Source organism: Apodemus sylvaticus, chromosome 4 (genome assembly GCF_947179515.1).
Source record: "Apodemus sylvaticus chromosome 4, mApoSyl1.1, whole genome shotgun sequence".
NCBI classification, from domain to species: domain Eukaryota; kingdom Metazoa; phylum Chordata; class Mammalia; order Rodentia; family Muridae; genus Apodemus; species Apodemus sylvaticus.
This window is the reverse complement of record NC_067475.1, coordinates 116,766,044-116,791,484: the sequence shown is the minus strand read 5'-3', so window position 1 is coordinate 116,791,484 and position 25,441 is coordinate 116,766,044. Positions and strand designations below refer to the sequence as shown.

Here is a 25,441-nt window from a genome sequence, read left to right as displayed (position 1 = left end):
ACCTATCTTTTGCTGGAATTGGATGCAATCTTCACGGGCTATCATTTAGAGAACAGAACATTTCCAATCCTTAAAAAAAATTCTTTGTAAAGAAATGTTTTTGCTGGAGACTTAGATGAACCTGAGTTGCTTCCAGAACTAGGCTGTTCCCCCTCGGGTAGCGTTCATTCCTGGGGAGGAGGAGTGCTTTATGTGTGAACTGAAAGGATTTATGAGTACAGTTTGTGACGTTCAAGGCTCCAGAAACCTCGACATGTCAGCCTTCCTACAGAGTGTAGCCAGGGAATGTTCTAAGGGAGACAGTTCAGAGCCAGATCTACAGATGCCAGATCTGCCCCGGGGGCCGGGGGGGGGGGGGCGGATCCCAGGTGGAGCCCTGATGCTGAGGAGGCAGAGAGGCAATGAACTTGCACAGGTTCCTTTGGAGACAAGACTGAGGTGCCTTCTATACTAGGAGACTAGAAATCCATACTCTGGGAGGGAGGGGGAATTTAAAAAAGACTTATACCAGCAGTGGAGGTTTGACTAGGAATGGCCTCCATGGGGTCACAGATTTGAATGCTTGGCTACCCGGGAGAGGCACTATTAGGTGTGGGAGACTAAACTGTGGGAAACCAGACTTTCAACAGCTCTCACCTTGAGAGTCCACTGACCTTGCGGTTTACAGCTGAACCACCCCCTTCTTCACACAAGGCTGATCAACTGGTCCTTATCTTGGCCGAACACCTGGGGTTGTCTAGGCGGAACCAGCATTCCAGAAAAACAGCTAGATGCTTCGAGCAGCAGTCAGCATCCGCCCCGGATGACCTTTCCTCTTTCTGTGCCTTTAGCATTCCCCCTCAGCCCCTTTCTACTTCCTCTCACGGTGTATTCAAAACCAGGCGTCCAGCCTTTCATTAAAGAGGCCTTGACAAGACACCCCCTTTTGCTTGGCCTCGCTTTTCTTTCCCGTCTGTTTCTCTTTCAGGCCAGTTCTCCTCAACACCCTGAATAACTAGGACCCGCAGGACGGGATAATTAGGAAGTCCGGCCTTGTTGTAGGAAGTATGTCCCTGGAGGTGGGCTTTGAGATTTCAGAAGTCCAAGCCAGGCCCAGTGTCATTCTGTTTCTGTTGTCTGCTGATCAGGATGTAGAACTCTGGGTTCTCCAGCACCATGTCTGCCCATGTGATGGTTTGTATGTGCTCGGCCCAGGGAGTGGCAGAATTAGCAGGTGTGGCTCTGTGGGAGCAGATGTGTCACTGTGGGTGTGGGTTATAAGTCTCTCATGACTGCCTGGAAGTCAGTATTCTGCTAGCAGTTTCCAGGTGAAGATGTAGAACTCTCAGCTTTGCCTGCACCAAGACTGATAATTGACTGAACCTCTGAACCTGTAAGCCAGCCCCAATTAAATGTTCTTTTTAATATTTAGTTGCTTTGGTCATGGTGTCTATTCACAGCAGTAAAACCCTAACTAAGACACCTATGAACCTGTAAGCCAGCCCCAATTAAATGCTTTTCGTTGTAAGAGTTGCTGTGGTCACGGTATCTCTTCACAGCAATAGAACCTCCAAGTCGAATGTATTTTAATGTAGAAAACTACCCATAATACTAAATCTATAGTCACTATATTTCCTTCTGTAAAGCCATGACTCTTTTTTAGCATTTTAAAAATTTATTCCTTGAGAATTTCATGGAAGCACACAACCTCCTTCCCGTTCCCAACTCCCCATCCATCTCCTCCTTTTTGTTGCTTTAAAAAAATTATTTGCTTAATCTGGTCAGCACCTCCTATATGTGCATGGGAGTGGGGTCATCTCCTGGAGCATACAAGGCCAAGTTACCTGTGACCATATCCCCAAAAGAGGTGATGATTTTATTTTATTTTGTTTTGTTTTGCTTTATTTTATTTTATTTTATTATATATTTTATTTTATTTTGACAAGGTCTCATTCTATAGCCTTGGATGACCTGAAACTTCCCGTGTAGTTCAGGCTGGCCTCGAACTCATAGACACTGGGTTGCTTCTGCCTCCTGAATGCTGGGGTTAGGGGGTGAGACACCACGTTCTGCATGGCCCTGGGAGGGGAATTTTGAGGTCAAGCTGATGGAAACTATGAATCATAGGGACTTGGCCTTAAAAACGTTTTGCCGCTGTTATTTCTATTGCGTTTACTTATTCCTCTGTGTGTGCTTGACCTGGCACACAGGACGGTTCTCACCTTCCAGCGTGTGGGACCTGGGGTCAGATCGGCAGGCTTGGCGGCAAGTACGTTCATCCTCACCGCCATCTTCCAGGCCCTATATTTGTATTTTAACATTGACGAATTACATTTGTGATCACAGACTAGTAAAGCCTGAGGCGTCTATCTCTAGAGACAAAGAAATGATTCCCACAAAATATATATTTTCAGACTGACTATCTCATTCAACTCTCCATCTCACCCATTCATTATCATTGGCTTTCCATCCATAAAAACTGCTTGAGATTTTTCTGGGAGCCCAATGAGCAGAAAATCCAGTCTCTCATCTCAGACCACTCTTCCTCACTAAAGCCAAACAGCCCAGTGTGACCGTTTAGCCACATTGACTGACTGAGCCAGATGTTAGGCACCGTGTCACAGACTGTCAAGACGGCAGAAGTTTTCGCTTGTCAAATTATTGCCCTGCTTCCTGAGGAGACTCTTCTCCAGCAATAGTTTAGAATCTTTTCAGTTTACCTGGGTGATTTTCCTCACTCAGCTACTGGCGTCCGAGTCCTAAGGACAATAAAATATTGACCTCATAGTTGGGTATAGTGGATCCCACCTCAAAGGCTTCTCTTGATGAGTCCCGGAAGCTAGAGGACCCTTTGCCTGAGCTGAGGAGGGCGAAGATCCTAGTGGGAAGCTTGTGAGACTGAGCCTATGCCCGGCTCTCAGACCCCAGGGCCTGAAGACCGCAGCCAGGAGAGGGGGGCCAGGAACTCTGAGGACCCAGACACCAAGAGAATGCTGCATCCCAAAGGGAAGGCTAAATCCTGTCTGTCCATTCTCTGGCTTTTGGGGGGAGAAGTCGAAATTAACTCTGCTGTTCCTAAAATAAGATTCTCTCCTTTTCACGTCTTTTCTTTCCTGACATGGGTGAGAGAGGTGGTATCGGCTGGAAATCACTGTAATATCTCTTGGTTACAATCAACTATGCAAAGAGCCGTGGGGCAGAAAGCAGCTTGAGGTGGTTTGAATGTGCTTGGCCCAGGGGAAGTGGCACTGTTAGGAGGTGTGGCCTTGTTGGAGTGGGCGTGGCCTTGTTGGAGTGGGTGTGGCCTTGTTGGAGTAGGTGTGGCCTTGTGGGAGGAAGGTGCACCACAAGTGCACCACTGTGTTGGTGGGCTTTGAGGGCTCCACCCAGTGGGGGAGAGCTGCCTGCGGATGTGAGTCTCTCCTGTTGCCTTTGGATCAAGGCGTAGACCGCCCAGCTCCTCCAGCACCTCAGGTGCCTGCACAATACCACACTTCCTACCATGATGATAATGGACTAAACCTCTGAAACTGTAAGCCAGCCCCAATGAAACTTTGGAAGATTTGCCTTGGCCAGGATGCCCAACAATTGGGGATTAAAAAGACATATAAAACATGCTCTATTAAAAGTATTTCTCCCCCTCTCTTCCTCCTTTGCCCTTCTGATTTCTTTTTTCTTCGTTCTTTACTTCCTTCCTTCCTTCCCCTCCCTCCCCTCCTTCCCCTCTCTTCCCTACTTCCCCTCCCTTCCCTCTCTCCCTTCCTCCCTTCTTTCTTTCTATTTTGAGATGAGGTGGGGGGGGGGTTGCTAAATTGCTTAGATTGGCCTTAAATTAACTCTGAATCCAAACTGCCCGGAAATGACAATGCTCCTGCCTCCACTCCCAGGTAGTCGGGGATGCACTGTGTCACTGGCTGTTGTGTACAATTTTTTATGTGCCAGGCCCTGTTTTGAGGAATTTACAACATTGAGCCTTTAAATTCTCATATAAACATAAAAGCACTGTTTTTGTTGTTTTACATTTTAAAATATTTATTTACTTTTTGTGTGGAAGGGTGGGGTATATGTGCCTCTACATGTATGAGGGTCAGAAGAAAATTTTCAAGAGTTGGTTCACTCTTTCTACTATGTGGGCTCTGGGTGTCAGACTCAGGGCAATAGCCTTGTTAGCCTTTTGACCTCACAGAAACTTTTGAGCATAGGTACTGTTTACATTTTCCAAACAAGGAATAGAAGGCGCAAAGCAAGTGACTTTCTCAAGGACACAGAAGAACAAACGGCAGTGCTTGTTCTGGCTCGGTGGCTCTCATTCTAGACCCCAGCCAGGCCTTTGAGTAAGTCACCTCATTCCTGGCCAGCCGCACCCCATCACATCTCCCCACCCCAAACACATCTCTCTCCAGAACGCAAACAAGGGCAAAGCAGCAAGGCTGGGCTGTAGCTCAGGGCCGACTACTTACCCAGTGTCCCCAGCACCAAGCAAGAAAGCACAAATACAGTGTTGGTGGCTGGAGAATTAGTTTGCTGTTTGCTGATTGTTGCGTTTTCCCCGGAAGACACCTGGACGCTGAAACAGAGGGAAGCTGGCAAATCAAAAGATGACTGCATTTTTTTGAAGGATTGTTTGCACAGCTCAGTGGCTAGGAGCACAGGCTGCTCTTGCAGAGGGCCCAAGTTCTGTTCCCGACACCTACTTTGGGCAGCTCACAATAGCCTGTAACTCCAGCTCCAGAGGATCTGATGCACGTTTGCACTGAACTCATGTGCACATAGCCACACACAGACACACATGTATACATGTAAGTAAAAATGAAAACTGACATCTGTTAAAAAAAAAGAATCTTTGGGACAGGTGATAGTGTTTGCTTAGCATGCATGTGGCCCTGGGTTTGATCCACATTAATGCATAAATTGGGCATAATGGTACACACCTAAAAGATCAGCACTCACTGGAGGGTTATCAAGGTCATCCTTGCCTGCGTAGTGAATTTGGGGCCAGCCTGTACTGCATATGACCCTGTCTCAAAAAAAAAGAAAGAAAGAAAGAAAGAAAGAAAGAAAGAAAGAAAGAAAGAAAGAGAAAAAGAAAAAAAGAAGAAAGAAAGAAAAGGAAAGGAAAGAAAGAAAGACATTTGGAAGATATTTGATTTGGAAAATGATTGAATTCCTGTGATAGTTGCTTGTTTATTTGACAAAAAATGCTTGGGGTGGGTGAGAGAACTCTCCAACTAAAATGTTCGCAGATCAGTGTGGTGCATTGAAGACTAATCAGAGACTCTGGTAAATTATCCCTAAAATGCGTGTAAGCAGTAAGAAAAGACATTTGCATTCACGCCACCCTTTCAAACCACTTTGCAGTGACATTTGGCAAAGCACATCTCTGGCACGAAGCCTAGTAAGTGCACAGGCGGCTGCCACGTGAACAGTCTGGCATTGCGACTCACAAGACATTAGAATTAGAAGACAGTATGGCTGGGTGTCAGTGGTTTCACTGGCTCGGTAGATGAAGCAAGTGTGTTTATTGACAGGCGACCAGACCACAGCTTCTCATTTACAAACAGCAAGTGGGCTGTCTCCTTTATGCATGCGGCTATTTTTTTAAGTAACCGCTTGCTTTTCTTTCAAAATTTTATTTATTTAATAAACTATTTTAAAACATTTATTTTGTGCATGCCATGTTGCACGTACGCTGCTAGAGGACAGTTTGAAGGCGTGAGTTCTTTCCGTCTGCAGTGTAGAGCCCAGAGAGGAAGCTTGGGTCAGCAGACTTAGCACTTCTCTGCTGAGCCATCTTGCTATACAGACACAATAAAGGTTTGCAGTCTTTGGAAAATTCCGCAGGTCTCCAGAGACTGTCAGTAGTCACTTGCAATGTTATTTTCCCCTGAAAACTGAAAATCTGAAAATCATGGCTGTTTACAGAGAAATTTGTGGAAATCAGCACAACCCAAAATTTAGCATGTCATAAGAACATTTGTTTTAAATTGAAAACAGATTCTTCTTTCATACAATACATCCTGAGCACAGTTTCCCCTCCCTCCACCCGCCCCAGTTTCCTCCTCACCCCTGTGCCCCGACATCCCGCTGTCTCCTCTCTCCTGGATCCATATTCCCTTTGTTTCTCCTCAGAAAAGAGCAGGTCTCCAAGAGACTACAAGCAAACATGACAAAACAAGATACAATAAGACAAGGCAAAAGCTGGACAAGGCAACCCAACAGAAGGAAAAGAGTTCCGGGAACAGGCAAACGAGTCAAAGACACAGACACACACAGAGACACACACACACATACACACACACACACACACACACACACACACACACACACACACATATATATATATATATATATATATATATATATATATATATGAATCCCATAAAAGCCAACCACCACAGCATAGACTCAGATGACCTAGTGCAGACCCACGTATGACCTCTGCTTCCTGCTTCAGCCTCTCTGAGCCCCTGTGAACCCTGCTTAGTTGATTCAGTGGGCCGTGTTTTCCTGGTGTCTTTCATCTCCTCTGACTCTTGACAATCTTTTCTCCCCTCTACCAAGGATCCCCCAAGTTCTAAGGGTAGACAACTGATTCATTGTTGATATCAGTGCCTGTGCTATCGGTGTTTTATTAGGAAAGTCGTCTCTTGTGCCAATGAATGGGATTGAACAGCATTGAAGACTATTCCCAAGTTTCTCTTCTATTAGGTTCAATGTATCTGGTTTTATGTTGACATTTTTTATTCATTTGGAATTTAGTTTTGTTCAGGGTGATAAATATGGATGTATTTGCAGGCAGACATCCAGTTTACCAGCACCATTTGTTGAAGAAGCTTTCTCTTTTCCAATTGTGTATTTCTGGCTTCTTTATTTAAAGCCAGTTGTCCGTAGGTGTGTGGATTTATGTCTGGGCTTCCAATTTGATTCTATTGATCAATATTTCTGTTTTTGTGTCAATATCATTTAGCATGTATATTAAGATAGCTCTGTAGAACAACTTGAAATTTGGGATGTGATATCTCCAGATGTTCTTGTATTGTTCAGGATGGTTTTTTAGCTATCCTGAGTTTTTTTTGTTTTTCCATATGAAATTGAGAATTGTCTTTTCAAGGACTGTAAAAGAATTGTGTTGGGATTTTGATGGGGGTTGCATTGAATCTGTAGGTTGCTTTTTGTAAGGTGATCGTTTTTACTGTGTTAATCCATGAGATTGGGAGAGCTTTCCTCTTCTGATAACTTCAATTTCATTCTTCAAAGGTTTGAAGTTTTTATTATATAACTCTTTCACTTGCTTGGTTAGAGTTATACCAAGATACTTTATATTATTTGTGGCTATTGTGGAAGGTGCCATTTTCCTGATTTTTTTCGGTCCACCTGTTATTTATATTTAGGAGGCCTACTGACTTTTTTTTTTAAGTTACTCTTGTGTCCAGCCACTTTGCTGAAGGTGTTTATCACTTGTAAGTGTTGCCTGCTAGAACTTTTTGGGATTGCTTTGATATACTATCCTATCATTTGCAAATATCAATATTTTAACTTCTCTCTTTTCTATTTGTACCCCCTGGATCTCCTTTAGTTGTCTTTTTGCTTTAGCTAGAAGTTTAGTTACTACACTGAATAGTTATGGAGAGAGTGGGTAGCCTTTTCATGTCCCTGGTTTTGGTGGAATTGCTTTGGGTTTATCTGCATTTAATTTGATGTTGGCTACTGACTTACTATGTATTGTCTTTATGTGCCCTTCCCCCAGCCTTGAGTAGGCTAAACAGATCCACAGTGGTTTTACAACCTAGCTGGAGTCTCTGGCCTTGCTGCATTTGCAATTTCCTACAGGCGCAAGACTGTCTGTTGAGCTTGCTTTGCAACATCATTCAGCTGAAACAAAGGATGGGGCCTGTGGGCTCTCCCTATATAAATGATGAACATTAAATGTTGAGCCTTGATCAGAAACTTTATCTCGGCTTCATCCTTCTCTCACCACTCCTATACTTTTTCATTCAAGCCCCCCCTTCAGATAGACCCAGTTTATCCATGACTGCTGGACAGCTACAGGTAGTGCCCGAAGGAGGGAACTGAAAATGGGGGAACCCACTGAGGAACGCTGCCTTGGGTGAAGCTCCACAGAAAATGAAAGAAAAGTAACAGTATCCTGCTTGGTGGTAAGCAACGAACAGCATTAATGCTAGTGCTAGTTATAAAGCTTATTTTTGGGAGGCTGTTGTTGCAGGAGGTGCATTAGGAGAAGATACAGCTAGGTTGTCAGGAGCCATAATGGGACAAGCTAACAAACCAGCAGGTGATCATCCTGAAATGGCCTGCTTCAGATTATTATATAATCTGCAACAGGTAAGCCCACATTAAGCAAGGCTGTGAGGGACTAATTTTAGGAAAGATTCCTGCTTTTAATACTCTTTTCCCGTTATTATTAAACATATATAATAACCCATAAGTAATAGCACACCCCTTTGGAACATATCTCAGCAGATCCCTGAAGATGTACTGTCTTATAGAGATGCTATGTAGGCAAATAGCTGACTTAAATTTTAATGATGATCCTATAAGAATTCCTAAAATCATATCTGTGATTATTAAGCTCTTTTATAATGGGACTGCTATTAGGTCCTTTTCTGATAGTCAAAACTGCAGTGAGAACTCTGCCAGTTTCCCAAGTGTCACCAGTTAATTGCTCTTAGATGGCAACCAGACTTTCTCCTACTCAGAGCACATTCCAAGAGGTTGTAAAACAATTAACCAAAGGTCATAAAAAGGGAAATAATGATTTATTATAGGTGTTAGGACAGAAGATAAAATATTGACTGGGTTTATCTATACAAAACTTATAACTTAGTTATGGTTTTAAACCTTAGGTGAACCTGTAGAGTTAAGACAGGTGATAGATGTTTAGCCAGATAACTTCTCCTAATGGATATACATGTAAACATTCTCTGTTGTAAACTTCTATTTCAATTTATGATTTGACTTTTTGTGTGAACTTGTGATGAACTTTGTAGCATGTGATTATGTATTCTGAAAGATGTTTAAGGGCTGAGGACAAAGAGTCAGAACAGAGAAACTTAGGTGAGAGGAACAGAGGTGAGAATAACTGAGCTGGGAGAGGAACTGAACTGAGGAGAAGTTTTAGTCAGAAGAGAACAAGATTAGAAGGAGAATGCATAGTGGAGTAGCTTAGAAACTATAGATAACATAAAAAAAAAAACTAAGAGAGTAATGTAAAGAATACAGAGGGAAAGAGGGAAAAAGAAGATGTTGCAGAGAGCAGAAGGAGCAGGTAGGCTTCTCCTTACCATGGGACAGAACAGGGCCCATGTTAAGGACACGGTGTGCTTAGTCTTATTAAAAGAAACAAAGCTTTTTTCCCCTTACAAACAGGGATTTAATTCATTTAGCATTAAAAGGTTGGAAGCTTTTTCTTTCTTTATGCAATAAATATTGGAGTTTATTTTTCATTCAGAATGAGTGAGTTCTTTTCTGCACCGGTGCTTGGTCTTTTACTCTATATGCATATGTAAGTGTGGATGTGTGTCTAAGTATGTAATTGTGAGAATATATGCATGTGTGTGTGGGTAAGTGAGAATGCATGTAAGCTGGGCCCAGCTGAATTTGTGTGGAATTGTGTAAATGAGAACGCTGCATGTTTGAAGTTGTGTATGAACTTATGTGAGGTCATGCACACTCACTTATATAGAAGTTTTTCCTTCTGTGAGTGTTATCCTCTTCTCCTGGTTCAATAGAAGCTTATTGCTCCAAACTTCCCCCTAGCCTGACAAGCAAGAGGCTTATGAACAATAGGGGAAAGGGCTCTAGCAATTAACCCTTTATATTTTTAGAATGAGTTCCTAAGTGCCTGAGACTCCAGTCTCTGGCTTCAGAGGAACACAGAAGGTAGGCAGCTACAATAGCATAGTAACTTAGACTTAGATAAGTAAACGTTTTATTATACAGTAACCCTAAAGATCTTGTAAAACAAAGTCTTACCCACCCACCCCACCCCCTGCCAATGTTCTTCCCCTCCACTGCCACAAGAAGAACCAACAAGAAGAAAGAATACCTCCCACCAGGGCTGGCTCCTAGTATTGACCCAACGCTGACCTCACCTAAGGGTGACAGCACAAAAGGGACAGGGGAATTCTATATAGGCATTTGTCTGAAGCCAAGAGCTGCATCAGGCACAAGGAACAGGGTTTAAAAAACAGATGTTAGAAAAATTCTTAGCTCAAGTAGATTTATGCTGTGCATGGTTCCCAGAAGTAGGAATGGTAAATACACAAATGACATGAGAAAGAGAGGAGGAGGAGGAGGAGGAGGAGGAGGAGGAGGAGGAGGAGGAGGAGGAGGAGGAGAGAGAGAGAGAGAGAGAGAGAGAGAGAACGAGAGAGAGAGAGAGAGAGAGAGAGAGAGAGAGAGAGAGAGAGAGAGAGAGAGAGAGAGAATAGGTTTCAGAAAAGCAGTTGTTCCTGTCTGGGACACATTAGTAAAAGAGAAGGAAAATGGATATAAGCTGTCTCAGAGCTCTCCTAGGGACAGGAAGAAATTGGGAGATGTCCTGCTTCCTCTCTGGCTCCTACTGGAGATATCTTTAGTTCAGGTTCAAGTTCTCTTCCCTCTCTGTCTATTATCTGTCCTTGGTGCACCAATCTGTCCATGTGTGTCAATTTATGTCTGTTTTTGTTTTGTTGTTTTAATGATTGTTCTGTTTTTCATGTTGAAAAGAAATCTGCTGGCTATCCACCCCTTGGTTTAGTTTAACTTGTTTAGGAGGCAGTCTCAATTTACGGGTAAGTTACCCTGCACTGTAACTGGGAGTCAAGCACAGCTGGAGAAAAGCTGCTTTTAAAGGGGCCAGCAGCTTCTCAAGTTCTATGGCAAGTAAGCTGATGGCTGTTTTTCCCCATAAAAATCTCTGCAATTGTGTTTATTGGGTTCAGCAAGTGACAAGGTGCCTTTTCTCTTGAAATTACAGCTAGAAAGGATAAGAACATTTTGTTTGGTCTAAATATGTAAGATTTGTGTAGTCACTTTATTTTTGTTTCTGACTGGTTTTAAAGGTGTAAATATGTTCTGCATGTCTTGGCTATAGAGTATTGGCTAAAAATTTGTATAATTGCTAACAAAGTTAGCTTAAAACTGGTAACTAGGGGTTGGACTCATTTTAAACAACAACATGTGGCATGAGCCAACCCAGGAAAACAGGTCTCTAAAGATACTTCTAAACTGGGATAATGTTTTATGTAATTCTTATACTAGAAACTAGGCTGTTAAAGGATAGGATTTAAAACAATGTCTCTTTAATCAGATATTAAATGCTGCACTGTCATGCATTCATATATAGGAACTGGCAGCCAAAAACTTTGTAGCATGGGTGGTGATGTACTTGGTGTTGATTTTGGAGAGACTGGGTTGTTGGTTGGATGTTGAGTCTTGCTTTTCAAAGTTATGGTTATCCTATAATATTGCAAAAGAAACTAAAAATTATAGTTAAACTTCTAGTGTTCTATTTGCTGCAGTTTGTAGTTAGATCATAGGCTCAGAATTTTTAACTCAACCATATTTGTAATTAAGAAAAAAATCAAGTAATTGGAGAAGATTGCAAGAGTTAAAAACAACCATGGCACAATATGGGCTTGCTGCCCTTTTTACACAAGCTTTATTGGATACAGTGGTATAAGCAAATTTAACCCCTCAAGATTGGAAAGGAGATCTCAGTGAGTTTATCTAACAGGGTGAATTGATAAAGCAGCTGGTAGAATTTTTGGAAACATAGATTGGACCCTCATACAATCAGGGTCTGACTATGGCTGCTGCCTTACAGGGGACTACAACACAAGCAATGCTTTCACAGTGTCGCGGTGATAAGGAATGATTTAAGTATGGGGGCATAAGTCATTTTAGGAAAGACTGTACAAAAACTAGAGGCATAGGCAGGCAGCAGAATTACTCCCTAGGATTCTGTCCTCACCGCAGGAAGATTAAAGAAACATTTACATTTAGTTGATGCAAAGCTCAGAGCAGCCTCGGTAGAGGCTCCTGTGGCATTCCCTTTGTCTTGGTAAAGAGTGAGAGAGGACAAGGCGGCTTTGGTTCCTCTGATGTGTACTGGGTTCGATCTATTACTAATAAGAGACCTAACCTTAAAATACTAATTGAAGAAAAATGTTTTAAAGGATTAATAGATAGTAGGACTGATGTAACAATAGAGGACAAGATTTGCCTTTAACTTGGCCTTTAGCTGATGTTATTGCATTAATCCAAAACAAAGTTTAAACTTAAGATTTATGAAAGGTTAATGAAACTAAGAACTTAGGAAAGCATTACAACCTGGCTTGCCTACTCTAGCTGCCATTCCAGGAAATGCATATAGAATTATTATGGATTTGAAGATTGTTTTTATACTGTTCCTTTGCATCCTGATGATTGTAAAGGGTTTGCTTTTAGTAAGCTTGTAATTTTAAAGAGCCCATGAAGTAATATCATTGGAAAGTTTTGCCTCAAAGAATGTCTCTGCTCCAATACAAGATGTTAGGACTTTGAATCTGTAAGTGTATATTATTCACTATATGGAGGATATTTTATTAGCTGGTCCCTCTGAAGGAGTTTTACTACAAGCCTTTTCTCTTCTGATACAACAGTTTTTAAAATTTTGGAGTAGTTGTTGCTCCAGAAAAGATTAAAAGGCAATAATATCGGTTTCAATATTTGAGGCCTCAGTTATATCCTAAACAAACTGTGGCACAGAAAATTCAGGAAAGAAAAGATGATTTACTTACTTCAAATTATTTTCAAAAGCTTCTAAGAGATGTTAATTGTCTAAGATCTCACCTTATGCTCACCACAGAAGGACTTAAGCCTCTGTTTGATATTCTCAGGGGGGATGCAAATCCTAATTCCTCTAGGCAATTAACTGGTGAGGGATGAATAGTTTTGCAGAAAGTAGAGGAAGCATTAGCCAACAACAGATACATTGTATAGATTAGAGATCAATTGCTGGTTGTTTGTATTATTGCTACTCATGTGCCCACAGAAGTTCTTTGGCAAAAGGAACCATTAATGTGGATTCATCTTTCTTCATCTCCAAGTAAAGTTTGAACACGCTGTTATGAAGCTGTTGCTATGTTAATACAGAATTGTAGGACAGAATCATGAAAGTATTTTTGGAAAGAATGTCTTAAGAACCTGATGAAGCCAGGCAGTGGTGGCACATGCCTTTAATCCCAGCATTTGGGAGGCAGAGGCAGGCAGATTTCTGAGTTCCAGGCCAGCCTGGTCTACAGAGTGAGTTCCAGGACAGCCAGGGCTACACAGAGAAACCCTGTCTCAAAAACAGCAACAACAACAACAACCAAACAAAAACAACCCCCCCCCAAATAAAAAAAAAACAAAAAAAAACCCTGATGAAATGTTTATTCCTTATTCCAAACAGCAAATGGCTATTGGAGAATACTGACATTTGGCCTCTTGCATGTACACATTTTTCAGGCAAAATAGACAGTTTGTTACAATTTGCCTTTATGAATGCTTTTGTATTTCCTGTGAGTTTGTGAATATAGCTTATAGAGAAATTGCTTACTGTATTTACAGATGGCTCATCTAATGAGAAAGCAGCATATGTGATTGGATCACATGTTTATTCTCTTGAGTTTCCACCTGCTTCAGCACAGGCTATTGAATTACATTACGTGCTGTAGCCACTGTTTTTGAAATGTTGAAAAATCAAGCTTTTAATTTGTATACTGAGAGCCAATATATAGCTCATGACTTTTAACTGTTTGAAATTGTTTCTTTTTTAGATACTGCCAATTCTGAAATTTTGCAATTATTTATGAAATACAACTCAATTTAAAAAAACATACTATTCCTTAAATTGAATCAATCAATTCAATCTCATTCTTTATATCATCAAAATAGTAATAGCTTGAGACAGTAATTTGGTAGTTTTAGAGAATGTGCACATCAAATTGTAAAGACTTGCCCTGAAAAAAAAAAAAGACTTATCCTGAATGCCCTCAATTTCTGCCTGTACCACATAATGGTGTTAGTCCTCAAGGACTTATATCTAATCAATTATTGCAAATGGGTGATACTTATATTTCTGATTTTAGAAAATTAAAATATGTACATGCGATTTGACACCTTTTCAGACTTTCTATTTGCAACTGCTTTAACAGGAGAAGCAATTAAAAATGTAATTAGACACTGCCTGCATTGTTTTCCTCTGCTTGGTGTTCTAAATCAGATTAAAACAAATAATGGAACTGGCTATTACAGTCAAGCATTTGAGATGCTTTGTAGACAATTTAATATTACCCATATTACTGGGATTCCTTATTATCGTAAAGGACAAGGTATTGTGGAACAGGCCCAAGGAACTTTAAAACAATACCTTCACAAAAAACAAAGAGGGGGAAGTATATCCCCATACACCACATTATTTAAAGCATGCTTTTTATTTTTAAAATTTTAAGATTTGGGTGCCAAGGAACTCTCTGCTGAGTGTCTATGGAACCCTACGACTAGACACACTTATACCTAGGTGAAATGGAAAGATGTGCATAATGACATACGGCATGATCCTGTTCAGGTATTTAATATGGGAAGAGGGCATGTTTGTGTTTTTGCTGCAGGATGCTGAACATGCTAGCTGCCAGAGTGATTGGTGTGACATGCTGATACTAAGACAAAGAATGATGCTGACCTGTGAGCTTGCTGAGTGCCCTGACAGTGGTGACAGGAAAGCTGTATTGAACATTTGTTCCTGACCCATCTTTGCTTGCCCTATGTCCCAGACTGGACAAGCTGTCTTGCTTTAAGCTTTTAGACCTTGTAGGACAGAGAACATGGAGACTGGAACCTGACTTGGAAAAATTAATCAAAAAGAGAAGTTATAATGACTCTTCTCTTTCCTTTAACATGACAGTTATTCTGACTCAGTCATGGACTGGCCTAGAAATCAATCCAATATTGGAAAAAAGGAAATAACAGTCTTCATTTGGAAGGCTGATTATGAAGTTATATTTGCAGTGGATAAAACTGGACAGGATCTGGATTTCAAACAAGTGTTAGTTGCATGTGTCTAAACTCCTAATCTTTTATTTCTTTAATATGGAGGACTATGTACAGCCCTCCATGAAGAATGTTACTTTTACATCAATCATCAGGAATAGTAAAGAATTCTATGGCCAAAATTCTAGAGGGACTAGCCAAAAGGAAAAGAGAAAAAGGACAAAATCAGGGATGGTTTGAATCTTGGTTCTCTACTTCTCCATGGCATACAACTTTAATTTCTACACTGCTTGAACCATTAATTATAATCTTGTTGCTTTTAACTTTTGGACCTTGTATCTTAAACTGGTTGATTGCCTTCATACAGGATCACCTTGAGCAAGCTCTGCTGTTCACCATAGCAGTTATTCATCACTATGAAGAATATGAGTGCATATTCATATGTCCTTTAGTCTGAATGGGGAAAAGTGTGCTTTTTGAAGGCTGGTAGTCAAGGACAGGTAAGAGTGTGCTTGAGCTCCTATCGACCTAAGACAGAGACATACATCAAAAGCTATGTTTGTTCTCCACGACGGGTAAGAACGAGCAATGCAGACACCGATCTAAGACAGGCACAGTCACCTAGCCACTCTATTCCCTAGTCAGTATCATCTTTATTAAACAAAAACAGGGGAATTGTGCCCTTCCCCCAGCCTTGAGTAGGCTAAAAAGTCCCACAATGATTTTACAACCTAGCTAGAGTCTCTGGCCTCGCTGCATTTGCAGTTTCCTACAGGAGTAGGATGGGGTCTGCGGGCTCTCCGTATATAAATGAGGTGATGAAAATTAAACCTTGAGCCTTGATCAGAAACTTTTGTCTTGGCTTCAACCTTCTCTTGCCCCCCCAGTCCTTTCTCATTTCCAGCTCCCCTTTCAGGTAGACCTAGTTCATCCATGGCTGCTGGATGGCTACGTCTTTATTGTGTTTAGATATGTTCCTTGTATCCCTACTCTCTCTAAGACTTTAATCAGGAAGGGATATTGGATTTTGGTAAAGGAATTTTATGCATTGAAAAAGTTGACCATATTTTTTCTTTCAGTTTGTTTATATGTGGATTACAGTTGTAATTTTTATATATTGAACCATCTCTGCATCTGTGGAATGAAACCTATTTGATCATGGTTGCTGATATTTTTTATGTGTTCTGGATTCAGTTTGCAAGCATTTTATTGAGTATCTTTGCATCTATGTTTATAAGGGAAATTGGTCTATAATTCTTTTTTTTGAATATTTATGAGCTTTGGATATCAGGGTAACTGTGGCCTCAAAATGAATTGTACAACTTACTTTCTGTTTCTATTTTGTGGAATAATTTGAGGAGTACTTGGGTTAAATCTTCTTTGAAAGTCTGGTAGAATTCTGCACCAAAACCATCTGGCCCTTACCTTTGGTTTTGGTTGGGAGACTTTTAATGACAGCTTCTGTTTCACTAGGGGTTATATAAGTCTATTTAAATTATTTATCTGTTCTTGATTTAACTTTGGTAAGTGGTATCTACTGAGAAAATTATCCATTCTTGTTAGATTTTCCAATTGTGAAGTATAGGTTTTTAAAATTTGTCTTTATAATTCTCTGAATTTCCTCAGGGTCTGGTGTTTTCTCTCTCTCTCTCTCTCTCTCTCTCTCTCTCTCTCTCTCTCTCTGTCTCTCTGTCTCTCTCTGTGTCTCTCTCTGTCTCTCTGTCTCTCTCTCTCTCTTTCTGATCTTATTATTCTCTCCTTATCTTTTAGTTAGTGTGGCTAAAAGTTTGTCTATCTTGTTGATTTTCTCAAAAAACCAACTCTTTGTTTCATCAATTCCTTGTACTCTTCTCTTTGTTTTAATTTTATTGATTTCAGCCCTCAATTGATTATTACTTCTTGCTGTCTACTCCTCTTGGGTGTGTTTGTTTCTTTTTGCTCTAGAGCTTTCAGTTGTGTTGTTAAGTTGCTAATATTAGATACGATATATATATATATATATATATAACCATATGTATGATATATATATATATGTATATATATATATATATATATATATATATATATATATATACACTCACATACACACACACACACACACACACACACACACACACACACATATGTAGGTACTTAGTGCTACAAACTTTCCTCTTGGCACCACTTTCTTTCTTTTTCTTTTTATTAGATAGTTTATTTATTTATATTTCATATGTTATTCCCTTTCTGGTTTCTCCTCCAAAAATACCCTACCCCCCCACCTTCCCCCTACTCACCAACCCACCCACTCCCACTTCCCTGTCCTGGTATTCCGTATACTGGGGCATCGTCCCTTCTCAGGGCCAAGGGCCTTTCCTCTGCTTGATGTCCAACAAGGCCATCCATTGCTACATATGCAGCTGGAGCCATGGGTCCCTCCATGTGTACTCTTTGGTTGGTAGTTTAGTCCCTGGGAGCTCTGGGGGTATTGGTTGGTTCATAATCTTGTTCCTCCTATGGGGCTAACAGTCCCTTCAGCTCCTTGGATCCTTTCTTTAGCTCCTCCATTGGGGACATTGTGCTCAGTCCAATGGTTGGCTGGGAGCACCCACCTCTGTATTTGTCAGGTACAGGCAGAGCCTCGCAGGAGACAGCTATATCAGGTCCCTGTCAGTAAGCTCTTGTTGGCATCCACATTAGTGTCTGTTTGGTGACAATATATGGGATGGATTCCCAGGTGGGGCAGTCTCTGGATGGCCTTTCCTTCAGTCTCTGCTCTACACTTTGTCTTTGTATCTCCTCTCATGGATATTCTAAGAAGGACCAAAGTATTCACACTTTGGTCTTCCTTCTTCTTGAGCTTCATTTGGTCTGTGAATTGTATCTTGGGTATTGCGAGCTTCTGGGCTAATATGCACTTATCAGTGGGTGCATACCATGTGTGTTCTTTTTTGATTGGGTTACCTCACTTAGGATGATATTTTTTAATTATATCCATTTGCCTGAGAATTTCATGAATTCATTGTTTTTAATAGCTGAGTAGTACTTCATTGTGTAAATGTACCACAGTTTCTGTATCCATCCCTTTATTGAGGGACATCTGGGTTCTTTCCACCTTTTGGTTATTATAAATAAGGCTGCTATGAACATAGTGGAGCATGTGTCCTTATTACATGTTGGAGAATCTTTTGGGTATATGCTCAGGAGTGGTATAGCTGGGTCCTCCTGTAGTACTATGTCTACTTTTCTAAGGAACCGCCAAACTGATTTCCAGTGGTTGTACCAGCTTGCAATCCCACCAGCAGTGGAGGAGTGTTCCTCTTTCTCCATATAGTCGCCAGCACCTGCTGTCACCTGAGTTTTTGATCCTAGGCATTCTGACTGGTATGAGGTGGAATCTCAGCGTTGTTTTGATTTGCATTTCCCTGTTAACTAAGGATGTTGAACATTTCTTTAGGTTGGCACCACTTTTATTGTGTCCAGTAGCTTGGGTATGTTGTACACTCATTTTCATTTAATTCTAGAAACTGTTTAGATTCTTTCTTATTTCTATCTTGACTCGTGGTCATTCTGTAGAGAGTTTCCATGAGTTTGCAAGCTTTCTGTTGTTTCTGTTATTGATATTTAACTTTAATACCTGGTGGTTTGATTGGATATAGAGAGTTATTTCAATTTTTATGGTATCTATTGATACTTACTTTGTGTCTGAGTATGTGGTCAATTTTGGAGAAAGTCCCATGAGGTGCCAAGAAGAAGGTTTATTCGTGTTTGGGTGAAATGTTCTGTAAAATATCTGTTAAGTCCATTTGGTTTATAACATTGCTATTAGCTCTAGTATTTCTCTGTTTAGTTTTTACCCTGATGACCTCACTATTGGTGAGAATGAGAGTGAAGTCTCCCACTATCAGTGTGTAAGGGTGAATATGCGATTTAAGCTGTTACAAAGTTTTGCTTTTTGTTTTAGAAGTGGGTGCCCTTGCATTTGGGGTATAGATATTAAGAGTTGAAATGTTTTCTTGGCAGATTTTTCCCTTCAATGAATGTGTAGTGTCCTCTGAAATTTCTTTTGATTACTTTTGGTTTGAATTCTATTTTGTTCAATATTAAAATGGCTACACCAGCTTGCTTTGTAGGTCCATTTGCTTGGAATATCTCCTTCCAACCTTTTACCCTGAGGTGATGTTTATCTTTGATGGTGAGGTGTGTTTCGTATGTGAAGCAGAAGGATGGATTCTATTTTTAAATCCATTAGTCTGTGTCTTATTATGAGGGTATTGAGACCATTGATATTGAGAGATATCAATTACTGATGACTGTTTGTTTGATTCCTGTTTGTTTTTTGATGCTGGTGGTGTTTTGTTGGAATTCTTTAGATCCAACATTTTCTTTGACCATTTCTATTGTATCTTTAATGCCCGAAATTCTCTCTTCCATTTCTTGTAGTCTGTTGGTGAAGCTTATCTCTATGGTTCATGTTCAAATTCCTACATTTTTTTTATTTCCAGATTCTCTCAGCTTATGTTTCCTTTATTGCTTTTATTTCCACGTTAAGATATTGAACAGTTTTATTTGTTTCCTTCAATTGTTTGTGTTTTCCTTGGCTTTCTTTATGGGATTTATTCATTTCTTTTCTTCCTAGCATTTGTTTTTGTTTTCCTGGATTTCTTTAAAGGATTTATTCATTTCATTTTTAAAAACACCTATCATCTTTAAGGTATTTTTCTTGTATTTCAGCTGCATTGGAATAGTCTAGTCTTGCTGTCATAGGATAGTTGGGCTCTGGTGGTCTATGTTGCCCTGGTTGTTGTTGGTGGTTGTGTTCTTACACTGGTGTCTAGGCATCTGGGTTTGGGTAAGTATAGATCTGGATGTTGGTTTCTTCCTTTGTCTTTGTTGGCTGTCTGTTGCCTGTCTTTCTGGCCTGCTTTGCTAGTATGTTCACTGGAAATGCTTGCTGGTGTTGAAGGCTGGGATGTAGTGATAAGGTGGGGGAGGGGATGGCCTGTGGACAGGTGTTCTGTTGCAATGTTATAGGTGACCCTGGGCATTGGGTCTGGGGAAGCAGAGAGAGTGGAGAAGGTCCTTGGGTAGCCTAAGTGGTCTTCTCAAAAAAACATCTTAATATTCAAAACGAACCTCCACCCTGACCCCAAAGGATACTTGCAAAGTCTTCAGAGGTTACCTGCTTTGTGAAACTTCAAACACTGGTTAGTTATACAACCCTAGTAGATTTCTTTTAATTGTTGTAGGATTTCTTCCCCGTCCAATTAGAACAGTGAGTGCAGAGAAGGTCTGTGATTGGACAGGAGAAAAGGGGGCAGAGCTACGAGTTATAGGGAGGGAGAGGAGGAATGGAGGCCAACATGATGTTATCAAAAGGTTAGAATATTGGAATAAAGCTTTTTTCATTATCAATTGGCCAGAAATTGCTGTATTGGCATCTTGTAATTGTGATTTTAAATATACATAAATCTAATTGGCTAACTAATTAAGCATTAAGAGTCATGCTTCTACTGGGTAAATGAGAGGTGAGCTGGCAGACTGTGGAATGTGTAGGCATTGTGTGGAAGAGAGATGAACTCGTGGGACCCCTGCCAGAGAGTTGGCCCAGCTGGGGCTGGAAAGTGAGCAGGCCAGCAGATCACAGGAGTGTGGGCCTAACTGGTAGAGAGTCCAGGGGTCCATTGACTGGCTAGCAGGAGCCCTGTGGTAGGTGTGAGATCTGCGGATCACCATTGTCTTGCTGGCTCTAGTGCAGGAATGTGCCAGCGTTCTTTTTTAATATTTCCCACAACAAATTGTAAGATTTGTTTCATTTCTCCCATAATGTGAAAATATGATACACCAAGCTATTGAATGTCCGTTTTAACAGATTTAGAACAAGGGACAATCAACTCCTGCTTCGAGAAGGCGCCAATGCTAATGTTGCTGGAACAACTGCAAACTATGGGATTACAGCATCTGGGACCACAGAAAGGTCACCTGGGGTCTGTGGATTGGTCTCATTTAATCATGCCAGAAGACTGTGAATGCCGTCTTCAGGGAAGATCTTTCCTGCGTGCCTTCATGGCTCTGTCTGGTATCTAACCACCATTCCCTGCCACACAAGATCAGCAGATCATAGATTCATCCACCTCCATGTATTTATTGAGCACGTACTGTGAACCTAGTGAAGCAGCAGTGGACAACATAGGAAATGTCCCTGACTCAGGAACTTGCACTTCACGGGGTAGAATGATCTTAATAATCCTTCCAGACAAAACAAGATGGATTCCAGAATGGGCACAGGAAGCATAGGTGGGAACACCTGGCTGGGCTGAGGTCATGGAAATGCAGAATTTCCTTGGGACAAATCGTCACACAATATGTGGCTTAAGATAACCATAAGGGATTATTTGTTCTCTCTCTCAGGGTCTCATGTAGCCTAGGCTGGCTCCTCTTCTGACTATGTAGCTGAGCATGACCTTCTACTTCTGATCCCACAGAATGCTAGGGCTTACAAATATGCACCAACACACCTAGTTTATGAGTTTCTGGGGATCAAACCTAGGGCCGTGTTCATGCTAGGCAAATACTCTACTACCCAAGCTATGTTCCAACCCTGCATTTTGATATATTGTTTTCATGTTTATTTAATGTGTCTGTGTTTGTGGGGGGGAGAGGCGCCACTGGTGTCACAGTGCTGAGGTGTTACATGCTGAGGTCAGAAAGTAACTTAGAGGGGACAGTGCTCTCCCTTCACAATGTAGGCTTTGGGTCATGAGGCTTGGTGACAGGCATCTAACCCACTGAGCCACCCTGTCAGTCCCCATTTCCTTGTTTTTAACTGAAAAACAAATTGTTGTTGAGAGTGAGTCTCACAATGTAGCCCAGGCTGGCCTAGAAGACATAATTCTTCTGCTTCCATTCAGGTGTATTGGGATCTCAGGCATGCACCACCATGCCCAGATCTCTTACAGTTCTATCAAGGCCTGTGTCAGAAATGAAACACCCCGGGCCCCTCACCGGGTGGTTTTCTTGCTTTTCCACCTCAAGTGACTCTCGGTGCTGCATTAGGCCCTTTTGTTCTCTGGTTTCCACCTTACTCGGATGCTCTGTGATTGCAAGTAGGACTTGTCATGGGCTCCTCCAAATCTGCCCAAGCCACAGTTCTCCGTTGTCTTAGTTAGGGTTTTATTGCTGTGAAGACTCAAGGCAACTTTTATAAAGGAAAGCATTTCATTGGGTCTGGCTTACAGTTCCAGAGGTTTAGTCCATTATCAGCATGGTGGGAAGCATGGCAGCCTGTAGGCAGGCATGGTGCTGGGGAAGGAAGGAGCTGAGAGTTCTACATTTTGATCTGAAGGCAGGTGCAGAAGACTGTGTATGTTGCAGTGGGTGTGGCTTGAGCATATACGACCTAAAAGCCCGGCCTCCACAGTGACACACTTCCTCTAACGAGGCCACACCTCCTTATAGTACCCCTCTCTAGGGCCAACCATTCAAACACAGGAGTCTATGGGGCCATTCCTACTCAAACCTCCACATCAGTGTCACTGGACTTGAATGATCTGGAGAAGCCAGGGACATAATTCAGTTTAAATGAGTCCCAAGGTTGGGGTCCTAATGCTGTAAAGTTGTGTTCTCATGGGGTGAAGAAGAGAGACCAGCTCCCTCACCCCCCACACACATTCTTGTCTCTTCCTGCACACACATCACAGGTTGGGTCATATGAGGACATGGAGGAAAACCAACTGTCTCTAAGCCAGAAAATGTTCTCACCTGAACTCATCCTTGATGTTGGATTCCAGAACTTAGAAACGTGAGGAAATAAAAGTCTATTGTTCAAGGCACACAGCCTGTGGTATTTTGCACAGCATCCTTGTAGAATCTATGATGTAGATGAAGATGGTCCACCTGACTCCTGTGTATCTGCTGTTCCTCTCTCAAAGTCTTTAGCTCACCCCAGTTTATGTCACATAGTTTGATATTCATGGATTTTGGGGTTAGAACACAGAACAGCCTTTGAGGTAGGGGAGGAGTAACACTGCCTGGACCCACGACAGAAACTTCTGGAGGAAGTGCCATAGAAGCTGGACCTAAATAAGGGTTGGAAAAGTTGAAGGGAGGGTAAGGAGGAGGGGTGTGTGACTGACGAAACGGGAGGGGGACGACGACAATGACACTGTGGCGGTGGCAGGAGGACGGGACACCAACAAGACTAGATGACACCACACTTCTAAACTTTGTGGGAAGCAGGGGAAGGCTCAGAGTAAGCGCACGGGGTGAAGGAGAAAGCGGTAAGTGCAGCTGAGCTGTGCAGAAGTGTGAAGAGCCGGGTCAGCAGAGCCCTGTGAGCAGTGAGAGCCCAGGCCAGCAAACCATGAGCACGGTGTGCATCCATGAGCACGGTGTGCATCTTCATCGTATCTTGCGGGGTGTGTGTGTGTGTGTGTGTGCAAAGTCTTAGGATGAGCTGGAGCGCAAGAACCAGGGGACCAGGGCTACAGCTTGCATCTGGGATTTCCTTCCATGGTTCCTAGCCTAAAGATTTGCTCTCTAGACTGCAGGTGCTGTTGAGAGGGGGTGGAGTCTTTAGGAGGGGTGCCTAGGAAGGAGCTTAGGCCCTGAGGGCAAGTCTTTGAAGGGAGGTATGGAGACTCTACCCACTTCATCTCTTTTTTTTTTTCTGCCATGATGTATTGATACAGCTGCAAATGTACAGGGTCCAGTGATAATGTATTCAAAGTGTGAGCTGAAAATAAACTTTCCTCCTTGTAAGTTGATGCCTTGCCCTAAATGGCGCATCTATATCAGCCTCAGGACCTCACAGGGGCCCAGGGGCATCTCAGAAGAGGAGCCATAAATAGTGTAAAAGAATGGTGTGTGTGTGTGTGTGTGTGTGGTTATGTGTGTGTGTGTCTGTGTGTGTGTGGTTGTGTGTGAGTGTGTGTGTGTGTGTGTAGGGGATGCTGGGAAATGCTGGCTTCTGAACACAGTGTGGCTGTTGCCCTAGTGGACTCATAGTGGAGGGGTCAGGAGGTGGATTGTTACCTGGACAGAGCACAACATCAGCCCAACATCTGGCTTGTGTGGGGAGACGATGATCTTCAGAACCCACGCCTTTCTGAGGAGCTATTGGCCCAGGGGAAGGAGAACCATTGTTTTTAGTGATGTGATCACTGGTAGGATTCCTGTGTCCTGGTGGATGGGACTGCACTAACTGGACTTAACAAGTTATTTAAAAAAGAAGAAAACGAAAAGACATGAAGTTGGGAAGGGGACATGCTGGGGGACGCAGGGGATTGGAGGAGGAATGAGGCCGTATCATATTTCATTGTATACATGTTGGTAATTCTGAAGAATAAGTTTTGTTCTTTTTTTCCCCTTACTTTTGGATTTCAAGACAAGGTCTCTGTGTAGCCCTGGCTGTCCTAGAACTAGGTCTATAGACCCAGCTGGCCTCAAACTCACAGAGACCTGCCTATGTCTTGCCTCCCAATTACTAGAATTAAAGGCATGTACCAACACAGTTTTTGTTGTTGTTTTGTTTTTTAAGTTTATTATGTTGGGTATTTTGCCACGAAAATGCTGAGCTTATTAATAGCATTTTAAAACTTCTCTTAGCCGGGCGGTGGTGGCACACGCCTGTAATCCCAGCACTCTGGGAGGCAGAGGCAGGCAGATTTCTGAGTTCGAGGCCAGCCTGGTCTACAGAGTGAGTTCCAGGACAGCCAGGGCTACACAGAAAAACCCTGTCTCAAAAACAAAAGAAAACAAAACAAAAAACAAAAAAAACCTCCAATCCAAACAAACAAACAAAAAACAAAAAACCAAACTTCTTTTACTATCCACAGTCTGACCACCCCATTGCCCCTTTCCCTGTCTATAGCTTAGGGACATTTTAGAAAGCACCAATTCACCATATTCTTGGCTGATGACCAAGAATTTTCAGAGGCGGCAGAGAAGAGGAGAACAGGTATCCAGAGGGAAAGGTCTTTTGGGAAGTGTGTGTCTAAAATGGAGTTCAGAGAATTGGCCACTGATTGGCTCTGAGAGGGACAGGAGAGCACAGCTCCAGCAGCCTCTCCCGGGGAGAGTTTAAGGTCTGTGCTGAGCAAGTGGATGCGGAAGCTTAGCTTCGCCAGCACAGGAGGCAGCGCTGAAGCTGAGGCAGCCTTAGCAAGGGTTAGGCAAGGACACATGGATGGACCGACAGGGACAGACTGGAGGCTGAGCTGGGAGGAGGGGCTGAGAGTGAGTCAGTCTGGGGCATGATGGGGCTGAACAGGATGACTTTGCAGCAGCAGCTCCAGGGGAGGTGTCTGGGTGCAGGCTGCTGTCTGAAGCCAAAGGGAAGCGGCAGACACGGGCGATGGGGGGGGGGGGGGGGTGTCAGACTTAAGGTAGCAAGAGAAGCTTCGAGCATAAAGTTCGGGTCATGAGAGCTTAAAGAATAAACTGGAGCTAGAGGCCAGGCAGAGCTCCA

General features: G+C 42.1%; 1 long non-coding RNA gene across 1 annotated transcript; it reads left to right on the top strand.

The window, feature by feature from the left end:
- Nucleotides 1-1,287: 1,287 nt before the first annotated feature.
- LOC127683368 (uncharacterized) lies at nt 1,288-14,566 on the top strand. The gene is made up of 3 exons (XR_007977530.1): nt 1,288-1,372; nt 7,979-8,135; nt 14,457-14,566. It is a non-coding gene; the product is annotated as an uncharacterized LOC127683368 (long non-coding RNA).
- Nucleotides 14,567-25,441: the final 10,875 nt, after the last annotated feature.